This window comes from Oncorhynchus nerka, linkage group LG9b (genome assembly GCF_034236695.1).
Source record: "Oncorhynchus nerka isolate Pitt River linkage group LG9b, Oner_Uvic_2.0, whole genome shotgun sequence".
In the NCBI taxonomy this organism is placed as follows: Eukaryota; Metazoa; Chordata; class Actinopteri; order Salmoniformes; family Salmonidae; genus Oncorhynchus; species Oncorhynchus nerka.
In genome coordinates this window covers 26,933,047-26,947,009 of record NC_088424.1, presented here as the reverse complement: position 1 = coordinate 26,947,009, position 13,963 = coordinate 26,933,047, and the positions used below count along the sequence as shown (strand labels likewise).

Here is a 13,963-nt window from a genome sequence, read left to right as displayed (position 1 = left end):
ACTGCTCAAAAAAATAAAGGGAACACTTAAACAACACAATGTAACTCCAAGTCAATCACACTTCTGTGAAATCAAACTGTCCACATAGGAAGCAACACTGATTGACAATACATTTCACATGATGTTTTGCAAATGGAATAGACAACAGGTGGAAATTATAGGCAATTAGCAAGACAACCCCATTAAAGGAGTGGTTCTGCAGGTGGGGACCACAGACCACTTCTCAGTTCCTATGCTTTCTGGCTGATGTTTTGGTCACTTTGAATGTTGGCGGTGCTTTCACTCTAGTGGTAGCATGAGACGGAGTCTACAACCCACACAAGTGGCTCAGGTAGTGCAGCTCATCCAGGATGGCACATCAATGCGAGCTGTGGCAAGAAAGTTTGCTGTGTCTGTCAGCGTAGTGTCCAGAGCATGGAGGGGCTACCAGGAGACAGGCCAGTACATCAGGAGACGTGGAGGAGGCCGTAGGAGGGCAACAACCCAGCAGCAGGACCGCTACCTCTGCCTTTGTGCAAGGAGGAGCAGGAGGAGCACTGCCAGAGCCCTGCAAAATTACCTCCAGCAGGCCACAAATGTGCATGTGTCTGCTCAAACGGTCAGAAACAGACTCCATGAGGGTGGTATGAGGGCCCGACGTCCACAGGTGGGGGTTGTGCATACAGCCCAACACCGTGCAGGACGTTTTTCATTTGCCAGAGAACACCAAGATGGGCAAATTCGCCACGGGCGCCCTGTGCTCCTCACAGATGAAAGCAGGTTCACACTGAGCACATGTGACAGGCGTGACAGTCTGGAGAACGTTCTGCTGCCTGCAACATCCTCCAGCATGAACGGTTTGGCGGTGGGTCAGTCATGGTGTGGGGGGCCACCATGTGCTCGCCAGAGGTAACCTGACTGCCATTAGGTACCGAGATGAGATCCTCAGACCCCTCGTGAGACCATATGCTGGTGCGGTTGGCAATGGGTTCCTCCTAATGCAAGACAATGCTAGACCTCATGTGGCTGGAATGTGTCAGCAGTTCCTGCAAGAGGAAGGCATTGATGCTATGGACTGGCCCGCCCGTTCCACAGTCCTGAATCCAATTGAGCACATCTGGGACATCATGTCTCGCTCCATCCACCAACGCCACATTGCACCACATACTGTCCAGGAGTTGGCGGATGCTTTAGTCCAGGTCTGGGAGGAGATCCCTCAGGAGACCATCCGCCACCTCATCAGGAGCATGCCCAGCCATTGTTGGGAGGTCATACAGGCACGTGGAGGCCACACACACTACTGAGCCTCATTTTGACTTGTTTTAAGGACATTACATCAAAGTTGGATCAGCTTGTAGTGTGGTTTTCCACTTTAATTTTCAGTGTGACTCCAAATCCAGACCTCCATGGGTTGATAAATTTGATTTCCATTGATAATTTTTCTGTGATTTTGTTGTCAGCATATTCAACTATGTAAAGAAATAAGTATTTAATAAGAATATTTCATTCATTCAGATCTAGGATGTATTATTTTACTGTTCCCTTTATTTCTTTGAGCAGTGTATTTAAGTGCCTTTGAACGGAGTATGGTAGTAGGTGCCACTGGTTTGTCTCAAGAACTGCAACGCTGCTGGGTTTTTCACACTCAACAGTTCCCATGTGTATCAAGATGGTCCACCACCTTAAGGACATCCAGTCAACTTGTCACAACTGTGGGAAGCATTGGAGTCAACATGGACCAGCATCCCTGTGGAACGCTTTCGACACCTTGTAGAGTCCCATGCCCCGATTAATTGAGGCTGTAAAAAGGGTATGCAACTCAATATTAGCAAGGTGTCCTTAATGTTTTGTACACTCAGTATATATTCTCACTCAGTGTTTTTACTCTGTATTTACTCTGTACTCTCTAAGCACACAGTCAACACTGAGATAAGAATAGTTTAATAGTGTAGTAGCCTAAAACTCAGCACACAGTCAACACAACGCTGGGTTAGCATAAGCACTAAACAGTCAGCAGCATGAAGCATTTGGCGCTGAATAGCTTTTTTTCCCCTAACAGTGATAGTCAGATTATAGATTGGATGATGACAGGTGCTCTCCTCTACTTCAACACTAATTTGTTCTATCAGTCTTTGAGCTGTCTTTATTCCTTTCATAAATCCATCCATCTGTTCATTTCCCTTCTGTGACTCTCTCGCTCATAGAACCCTTTATACAGAACCCTTTTTTCTAAGAGGGAAAGCGCTAGAGAGAGACGGCAGTGTCATACTACGAGGTAAGTACTAACTAAGTACCAGGACAAGCTCTTACATGCAGACTAACACAGGAGGCTGCTGTACAGACTAACACAGGAGGCTGCTGTACAGACTAACACAGGAGGCTTGCTGTACAGACTAACACAGGAGGCTGCTGTACAGACTAACACAGGAGGCTGCTGTACAGACTAACACAGGAGGCTGCTGTACAGACTAACACAGGAGGCTGCTGTACAGACTAACACAGGAGGCTGCTGTACAGACTAACACAGGAGGCTGCTGTACAGACTAACACAGGAGGCTGCTGTACAGACTAACACAGGAGGCTGCTGTACAGACTAACACAGGAGGCTGCTGTACAGACTAACACAGGAGGCTGCTGTACAGACTAACACAGGAGGCTGCTGTACAGACTAACACAGGAGGCTGCTGTACAGACTAACACAGGAGGCTGCTGTACAGACTAACACAGGAGGCTGCTGTACAGACTAACACAGGAGGCTGCTGTACAGACTAACACAGGAGGCTGCTGTACAGACTAACACAGGAGGCTGCTGTACAGACTAACACAGGAGGCTGCTGTACAGACTAACACAGGAGGCTTGCTGTACAGACTAACACAGGAGGCTTGCTGTACAGACTAACACAGGAGGCTTGCTGTACAGACTAACACAGGAGGCTTGCTGTACAGACTAACACAGGAGGCTTGCTGTACAGACTAACACAGGAGGCTTGCTGTACAGACTAACACAGGAGGCTGCTGTACAGACTAACACAGGAGGCTGCTGTACAGACTAACACAGGAAGCTGCTGTACAGACTAACACAGGAGGCTTGCTGTACAGACTAACACAGGAGGCTGCTGTACAGACTAACACAGGAGGCTTGCTGTACAGACTAACACAGGAGGCTGCTGTACAGACTAACACAGGAGGCTTGCTGTACAGACTAACACAGGAGGCTTGCTGTACAGACTAACACAGGAGGCTTGCTGTACAGACTAACACAGGAGGCTTGCTGTACAGACTAACACAGGAGGCTTGCTGTACAGACTAACACAGGAGGCTTGCTGTACAGACTAACACAGGAGGCTTGCTGTACAGACTAACACAGGAGGCTTGCTGTACAGACTAACACAGGAGGCTTGCTGTACAGACTAACACAGGAGGCTTGCTGTACAGACGAATAATGTGTTGTATTGTCGTGGTAGAGTAGTGTGTAATAATGTGGTATGTGTTGTATGTTATTGTGATTGGACCCCAGGATCCAGAATAAAAAACATATACAAAATTACTGAAGTAGTCTTGATATTGTCAGAGATCAAGGGGGACATTAAAGCATTAGAATATTCAAACTAAGGTTGAAAAATTCATTCACTGAGGAAGACCTCATGTTCTGAAAAACAAACTGAGAAAAGGGCAAAATAGTTGGAATAATGAGCTACTGTGATGAGCATGTTTTCCCTCTGCATCATTACTATTCAGTGACCTTAACTAAATTCTTTGATCTCATTTTCAGGTTGAAATCAAATCAATAACCTACTTTGCAAATGGACATCTGCCTGGTAAAATACTGAGTGTGTGGTAAAGTACAGTACAGAGGTAGTGTTCCAGTAACTCACTAGCTGGGGTTTACAGTTCAGAAGTGATGCACCTCACCTCTTTACAGTGCAACCCAGTTCATTTTCATTCTTGAGCTTTCGAGTGGGAGGAGACATTGTTGGAATAAACAAATGATTTATCAGCTTTAGACTCAATATGTCACATGGTCAATCTCACTGTACTTCGGGCCTTACTGGAACACTTTCTCTTGAACATACGCATATGTGAAAACACACACAAACAACCCAAACCTCACACACACCCTATACACTCGTGCTCAACAAACACAAAAACACACAGTCGCCACCCACCGACGCAAGCACTCACTCACTCTGTGACAGTGGTAAACCGTCTCCATGTGCATCAGAGCTTTGTGGGTCTGTCTGTGTGTAGACCAGACCACTACCCTGGCTGTGTGGGGCTCCTATGTGAGCATAGTGTTTACATGGGGCCCAGGGGTGGAAACTTCTTGACATCACCATTGGCGGAGAACAATATGCTAATTCAGTGGTCGCATTTAGTCTCATGCTGGAATCAAACCCACAACCCTGGTGGTGCAAGAACCATGCTCTAACCAACCGAGCCATCGGAGCAAGGACAACTGCATGTGTTAGGCCATGTGTATATTCAACTGAAAGGTAGACCTTGGTGATGGAAGCAATGCAAGGCCTTAGGTCAAAAGGACACCAAGGCCTTGGTTTTGTGCATGTGGGGGGTTCTAGGAGTCTGTTGAGGTGCTTTGGGACACATGTGAGAGTAGGGAGTGGTGTGTGTTTGGGGTGTTTGTTGCCGGTTTCTCAGGACGGCTTCCTTCACCTTCCACCAAGCTCAGGAAAGGCCTTCGTTTCCCCTTTCCACCCCAACACACACTAACTTCAAGACACATGGCCAAATCCAGACACATATTCATGGCTTGTATGGCACAAAGCATAGTAATGCAGGGAGGTTTAAGCTAATCCCAGATCTTACCCGGTAACAACTTCTCATATTTAAGTGTGTAAGCCCCTCCCCTGTGTGATAACCAGGCCACTTCCCTTACCACCGGTCCTCCTCACTACACACGTATAATCAGGCTGACCCGCTAATGAAACAAGACACTGCAGCACAGACACCTCCACCACTGGGCCTGGGCATGCTGTACTACAGGGCTCTGACCCATATTACACACCACACACCTGGCTGGGAATGACAACAAGCCCCACTTACTTACAATGAATGCTATGGTGCTGTGGACCGGGACAGATGAGAAATGTATTGCTAAAGTAGTGTAAAGGAGGGTTTGTGTTCAGGCTACAACCGTCTCCTGCTGCCGGGTCTTGGCTGCCTCTTACAGCAGTGTGCATCCCAAATGGCACCCTATTCCCTATATAGTGCCCTGGTCAAAAGTAGTGCACTATTGTCGGAATAGTTTGCCATTTGTGACGCATCCTCTGTCCTCCTGTATGAGATTGATATGATCTGAGGTGTTGTATCGAGGCCTTTCTCACTGCTGAGGAGCTGGAGAGAGACATCCTCTGTCCTCCTGTATGAGATTGATATGATCTGAGGTGTTGTATCGAGGCCTTTCTCACTGCTGAGGAGCTGGAGAGAGACATCCTCTGTCCTCCTGTATGAGATTGATATGATCTGAGGTGTTGTATCGAGGCCTTTCTCACTGCTGAGGAGCTGGAGAGAGACATCCTCTGTCCTCCTGTATGAGATTGATATGATCTGAGGTGTTGTATCAAGGCCTTTCTCACTGCTGAGGAGCTGGAGAGAGACATCCTCTGTCCTCCTGTATGAGATTGATATGATCTGAGGTGTTGTATCGAGGCCTTTCTCACTGCTGAGGAGCTGGAGAGAGACATCCTCTGTCCTCCTGTATGAGATTGATATGATCTGAGGTGTTGTATCAAGGCCTTTCTCACTGCTGAGGAGCGGGAGAGACATCCTCTGTCCTCCTGTATGAGATTGATATGATCTGAGGTGTTGTATCAAGGCCTTTCTCACTGCTGAGGAGCTGGAGAGAGACATCCTCTGTCCTCCTGTATGAGATTGATATGATCTGAGGTGTTGTATCGACGCCTTTCTCACTGCTGAGGAGCTGGAGAGAGACATCCTCTGTCCTCCTGTATGAGATTGATATGATCTGAGGTGTTGTATCGAGGCCTTTCTCACTACTGAGGAGCTGGAGAGAGACATCCTCTGTCCTCCTGTATGAGATTGATATGATCTGAGGTGTTGTATCGAGGCCTTTCTCACTGCTGAGGAGCTGGAGAGAGACATCCTCTGTCCTCCTGTATGAGATTGATATGATCTGAGGTGTTGTATCAAGGCCTTTCTCACTGCTGAGGAGCTGGAGAGAGACATCCTCTGTCCTCCTGTATGAGATTGATATGATCTGAGGTGTTGTATCAAGGCCTTTCTCACTGCTGAGGAGCTGGAGAGAGACATCCTCTGTCCTCCTGTATGAGATTGATATGATCTGAGGTGTTGTATCGAGGCCTTTCTCACTGCTGAGGAGCTGGAGAGAGACATCCTCTGTCCTCCTGTATGAGATTGATATGATCTGAGGTGTTGTATCGAGGCCTTTCTCACTGCTGAGGAGCTGGAGAGAGACATCCTCTGTCCTCCTGTATGAGATTGATATGATCTGAGGTGTTGTATCAAGGCCTTTCTCACTGCTGAGGAGCTGGAGAGAGACATCCTCTGTCCTCCTGTATGAGATTGATATGATCTGAGGTGTTGTATCAAGGCCTTTCTCACTGCTGAGGAGCTGGAGAGAGACATCCTCTGTCCTCCTGTATGAGATTGATATGATCTGAGGTGTTGTATCGAGGCCTTTCTCACTGCTGAGGAGCTGGAGAGAGACATCCTCTGTCCTCCTGTATGAGATTGATATGATCTGAGGTGTTGTATCGAGGCCTTTCTCACTGCTGAGGAGCTGGAGAGAGACATCCTCTGTCCTCCTGTATGAGATTGATATGATCTGAGGTGTTGTATCGAGGCCTTTCTCACTGCTGAGGAGCTGGAGAGAGACATCCTCTGTCCTCCTGTATGAGATTGATATGATCTGAGGTGTTGTATCGAGGCCTTTCTCACTGCTGAGGAGCTGGAGAGAGACATCCTCTGTCCTCCTGTATGAGATTGATATGATCTGAGGTGTTGTATCAAGGCCTTTCTCACTGCTGAGGAGCTGGAGAGAGACATCCTCTGTCCTCCTGTATGAGATTGATATGATCTGAGGTGTTGTATCGAGGCCTTTCTCACTGCTGAGGAGCGGGAGAGACGCATCACTGTCGAAGAGTGTTCAAAATAATACAGCTACTGTAGTACATCCTTCAGAGGCTTTTTATTATCATCAACCTATGTTTGATGACTGTTGTTTTCCACCACTGACAGTGAAAAGGAGTAATGAGATTTTGAAGAAGGTAAGAAAGAGAGGAAGTGAGTAACAGCCAACATATGAGGGAGAGTGAAAAAGAAATTGAGGCATCAAAGCCAAAGGAACTGAATAACATCAAGAAATGTTACAGATGCAAGTAAAGAAGTATGGCAACCTACCAAAAAACTATTGGACAACCACAAATTCAATCCCTTTTAGACAACTTCCTGGTCAAAACATTTCACTGTAATAGTGAAGGTGTAAACTTGGCAGTAGAAAACCTAAACAGTATATTTGACCTCTCAACTTCCCTCTCAAATCTAAGAATTTCAAACAGAACAACGGCAAAAATGTATAACAATGACAAATGGTTTGATGAAGACTGCAAAAACCTAAAGAAATGAACAAACTTACCCAACCAAAAACATAAAGACCCCGAGCCTACGCCTTCACTATGGCGAATCACAAACAAAACAGAAATACAGTACGGAAAATGAAGGAACAGCACATCAGAAATCAGCTCAATGTAATTGAAGAATCCATAGACTCTAACCACTTCTGGAAAACAGTAAAAAAACAACATCCCCCTCTCCTGACACTATCAACATACAGCTAGCTGGTTATATGCTGCACCGGCAGGAAAGAACAGGTAAGACAAGGGGCGGTGGACTATATATATATATATATCTAAGGAAGTCTTGCGCTACTGCTCGCCTGAGGTAGAGTATCTCATGATAAACTGTAGACCACACTATCTACCTAGAGAGTTTATCTGTATTTTTCGTAGCTGTTTACATACCACCACAGACTGAGGCTGGCACTAAGACAGCATTGAATGAGCTGTAGTCTGACATAAGCAAACAACAAAACGCAAGCAAAAAACAAAACGCTCACCCAGAGGCGGCGCTCCTAGTAGCCGGGGAATTTAATGCAGGGACACTTAAATCTGTTTTACCAAATTTCTAACAGCATGTTAAATGTGCAACCACAGGAAAAAAAAACTCTGGATGACTGTTACTCCACACACAGAGATACAGTTAAAGTCAGACGTTTACATACATCTTAGCCAAATACATTTAAACTCAGTTTTTCACAATTCCTGACATTTAAACCAAGTAAAAAATCCCTGTCTTAGGTCAGTTAGGATCACCACTTATTTTTAAAATGTGAAATGTCAGAATAATAGTAGAGAGATTTATTTATTTCAGCTTTTATTTCTTTCGTCACATTCCCAGTGGGTCCGAAGTTTACATATACTCAATTAGAATTTGGTAGCATTGCCTTTAAATTGTTTAACTTAGGTCAACCATTTTGGGTAGCCTTCCACAAGCTTCCCAAAATAAGTTGGGTGAATTTTGGCCCGTTCCTCCACACAGAGTTGGTGTAACTGAGTCCTGTTTGTAGGCCTCTTCGCTCGCACACGCTTTTTCAATTCTGCCCACAAATCTTCTATGGGATTGAGGTCAGGGTTTTGTGATGGCTACTCCAATACCTTGACTTTGTTGTCCTTAAGCCATTTTGCCACAACTTTGGAAGTATGCTTGGGGTCATTGTCCATTTGGAAGACCCATTTGGACCAAGCTTTAACGTCATGACTGTCATGATGTCTTGAGATGTTGCTTCAATATATCCATATATTTGTTCTCCCTCATGATGCCATCTATTTTGTGAAGTGCACCAGTCCCTCCTGCTGCAAAGCACCCCCACAACATGATGCTGCCACCCCCATGCTTCACGGTTGGGATGGTGTTCTTTCCCTGCAAGCCTTCCCCTTTTTCCTCCAAACATAACGATGGTCATTATGGCCAAACAGTTCTATTTTTGTTTAATCAAACCAGAGGACATTTCTCCAAAAAGTATGATATTTGTCCCCATGTGCAGTTGCAAACCGTAGCCTAGCTTTTTTATGGCGGTTTTGGAGCAGTGGCTTCTTCCTTGCTGAGCGGCCTTTCAGGTTATGTCAATATAGGACTCGTTTTACTGTGGATATAGATACTTTTGTACCGGTTCCCTCTAGAATCTTCACAAGGTCCTTTGTTGTTGTTCTGGGATTGATTTGCACTTTCACACCAAAGTATGTTCATCTCTAGGAGACAGAACGCGTCTACTTCCTGAGTGGAATGATGGCTGCGTGGTCCTATGGTGTTTATACTTGCGTACTATTGTTTGTACAGATGAACGTGGTACCTTCAGGTGTTTGGAAATTGCTCCCAAGGATGTACCAGACTTGTGGAGGTCTAAAAAATAAATAAATATGAGGTCTTGGCTGATTTCCTTTGATTTTCCAATGATGTCATGCAAAGATGCACTGAGTTTGAAGGTAGGCCTTGAAATACATCCACAGGTACACCTCCAATTGACTCAAATGATGTTAATTAGCCTATCAGAAGCTTCTAAAGCCATGACAGTATTTTCTGGAATTTTCCAAGCTGTCAACTTAGTGTATGTAAACTTGTGTCATGCACAAAGTAGATGTCCTAACCGACTTGCCAACACTATAGTTTGTTAACAAGAAATTTGTGGAATGGTTGAAAAACTAATTTTAATGACTCCAACCTAAGTATATGTAAACTTCCGACTTCAACTGTACATATAAAGCTCTCCCTCACCCTCCATTTGCCAAATCTGACCATATTTCTATCATCCTGATTCCTGCTTCGAGGCAAATAACACTGAAACATGCATGAGAGCACCAGCTGTTCTGGAAGACTGTGATTATGCTCTCCGCAGCCGATGTAAGACCTTAAAACAGGTCAACATTCACAAGGCCGCAGGGCCAGATGGATTACCAGGACGTGTACTGCAAGCAAGTGTCTTCACTGACATTTTCAACCTGTCTCTGTCCGAGTTTGTAATAGCAACATGTTTTAAGCAGACCACCATAGTGCTTGTGCCCAAGAGCACTAAGGTAACCTGCCTAAATGACTAGCACTCACGTCTGTAGCCATGAAGTGCTTTGAAAGGCTGGTCATGGCTCACATAAACATCATTATCCCAGAAACTCTAGACCCACTCCAATTTGCATACCGCCCAAACAGATCCACATATGATGCAATCTCTATTGCACTCCACACTGCCCTTTCCCACCTGGACAAAAGGAATGCCTATGTGAGAATGCTATTCGTTGATTACAGCTCTGCGTTCAACACCATTGTGCCCTCAAAGCTCATCAATAAGCTAAGGACCCTGGGACTAAACACCTCCCTCTGCAACTGGATCCTGGGCCACCCTCAGATGGTAAGGGTAGGTAACAACACATCCGCCACGCTGATCCTCAACACAGGGGCCCCTCAGGGGTGCGTTCTCAGTCCCTTCCTGTACACTCTGTTCACTCATGACTGCATGGCCAGGCACGACTCCAACACCATCATTAAGTTTGATGATGACAACAGTGCCTGATCACCGACAACAATGAGACAGCCTATAGGGAGGAGGTCAGAGACCTGGCTGTGTGGTGCCAGGACAACAACCTCTCAATGAACACCTAACCAAAAGGCTACCCAGACTATTTGCATTACTCCCCTCTTTTACACCACTGCTTCTCTCGGTTGTAATCATCTGTGTATAGTCACTTTAATAACTCTACCTTCATGTACATATTACCTCAACTAACCGGTGTCAAATTGGCTTTTTACCAAATTACCGTATGACAGAGCAAGTATTTACCCTGCACACCCTAATTGACAAACAAACAAACCAAAACGAAGGCAAAGTCTTCACATGCTTCGTTGATTTAAAAAAAAACTTTTGACTAAATTTTGTATAAGGGTCTGCTATGCACATTGATGTAAAGTGTTGTTGGGGGGAAAACATGCCACATTATAAAATCCATGTACAAACAACAAGTGTGTGTTTAAAATTATTTGAAAAAACACATTTATTTCCACATGCCATTGGGTGAGACAGGGATGCAGCTTAAGCCCCACCCTCTTCAACATGTATATCAACGAATTGGCAAGGGCACTAGAACAGTGCAGACAAGGCAAGAAAGGCCTTCTATGCTATCAAAAAGAACATTACATCCGACATACCAATTAGGATCTGGCAAAAAATACTTGAATCAGTTATCGAACCCATTGCCAACCCATTGGTTGTGAGGTCTGGGGCCCACTCACCGACCAATAATTCACAAAATGGGACAAACACCCAATTGAGACTCTGTATGCAGAATTTTGCAAAAATATACTTAATGTACAACGCAAACCGCAAACAATGTATGCAGAGCAGAATGAGGACTATACCCACTAGTTCTCAACATCCAGAATATTGCTGTTCAATTCTACAACCACCTAAAAGGAAGTGACGCCCACACATTCCACCACAAAGCCCTCACCTATAGAGAGATTAATGTAGAGAAGAGTCCCCTCAGCCAGCTGGTTCTGGGGATCAGTTCACAAACACAAACAGACCTCACAGAGCCCCAGGACAGAAACACATTTCGACCCAACCAAATTTTGAGAAAGCAAAAAGTGAACTATTTGACACACTGGAAATAATCAAAACATAGCAAATTGGAATGCTATCTGGCCCTAAACAGAGAGTACACAGTGGCAGAATACCTGACCACTGTGACGGAGCCTAAATGAAGAAAATCCTCGCCTATGTACAGACTCAGTGAGCATAGCCTTGCTATTGAGAGACGCCGCCATAGCCTGCCTCCTCTTGAGAACCAGGTCTGCCTATGTCCCCATGCCTGCCCACAAAATGAGGTGGATAATCAGATACACATCCTATCCTGCCAAATGTATGACCATATTCGAGACACATTTCCCTCAAACAATTCAAAAACAAACCCAATTTTGATAAGAGTTTATCTATTGGGTAAAATACCACAGTGTGCCATCACAGCACCTGTTGCCAAAAGAAAAGGGCAACCAGTGAAGAACAAACACCATTGAAAATATAACCCATATTTATGTTTATTTATTTCACCCTTTGTACTTGAACTATTTGCAGATCATTACAACACTGTATATAGCCATTATATGACATTACAACACTGTATATAGCCATTATATGACATTACAACACTGTATATAGCCATTATATGACATAACAACACTGTATATAGCCATGATATGACATAACAACACTGTATATAGCCATGATATGACATTACAACACTGTATATAGCCATTATATGACATTACAACACTGTATATAGCCATGATATGACATTACAACACTGTATATAGCCATGATATGACATTACAACACTGTATATAGCCATTATATGACATTACAACACTGTATATAGCCATGATATGACATTACAACACTGTATATAGCCATGATATGACATTACAACACTGTATATAGCCATTATATGACATTACAACACTGTATATAGCCATTATATGACATTACAACACTGTATATAGCCATTATATGACATTACAACACTGTATATAGCCATGATATGACATTACAACACTGTATATAGCCATGATATGACATTACAACACTGTATATAGCCATTATATGACATTACAACACTGTATATAGCCATTATATGACATTACAACACTGTATATAGCCATTATATGACATTACAACACTGTATATAGCCATGATATGACATTACAACACTGTATATAGCCATGATATGACATTACAACACTGTATATAGCCATTATATGACATTACAACACTGTATATAGCCATTATATGACATTACAACAATGTATATAGCCATTATATGACATTACAACACTGTCTATAGCCATTATATGACATTACAACACTGTCTATAGCCATTATATGACATTACAACACTGTCTATAGCCATTATATGACATTACAACACTGTATATAGCCATTATATGACATTACAACACTGTATATAGCCATTATATGACATTACAACACTGTATATAGCCATTATATGACATTACAACACTGTATATAGCCATTATATGACATTACAACACTGTCTATAGCCATTATATGACATTACAACACTGTCTATAGCCATTATATGACATTACAACACTGTTTATAGCCATTATATGACATTACAACACTGTCTATAGCCATTATATGACATTACAACACTGTCTATAGCCGTTATATGACATTACAACACTGTCTATAGCCGTTATATGACATTACAACACTGTCTATAGCCGTTATATGACATTACAACACTGTCTATAGCCGTTATATGACATTACAACACTGTATATAGCCGTTATATGACATTACAACACTGTATATAGCCGTTATATGACATTACAACACTGTATATAGCCGTTATATGACATTACAACACTGTATATAGCCATTATATGACATTACAACACTGTATATAGCCATTATATGACATTACAACACTGTATATAGCCATTATATGACATTACATCACTGTATATAGCCATTATATGACATTACAACACTGTATATAGCCATTATATGACATTACATCACTGTATATAGCCATTATATGACATTACAACACTGTATATAGCCATTATATGACATTACAACACTGTATATAGCCATTATATGACATTACAACACTGTATATAGCCATTATATGACATTACAACACTGTATATAGCCATTATATGACATTACAACACTGTATATAGCCATTATATGACATTACAACACTGTATATAGCCGGTATATGACATTACAACACTGTATATAGCCATTATATGACATTACAACACTGTATATAGCCATTATATGACATTACAACACTGTATATAGCCATTATATGACATTACAACACTGTATATAGCCATTATATGACATCACAAC

The 13,963-nt window shown here is 43.2% G+C and overlaps 1 protein-coding gene across 1 annotated transcript in view; it reads right to left on the bottom strand.

Annotated features, from left to right (window-relative positions):
* The window catches only part of LOC115114524 (PH domain leucine-rich repeat protein phosphatase 1-like), an 82,592-nt gene that overhangs the window by 23,982 nt on the left and 44,647 nt on the right, over positions 1-13,963 (bottom strand). The window lies entirely within an intron of this gene.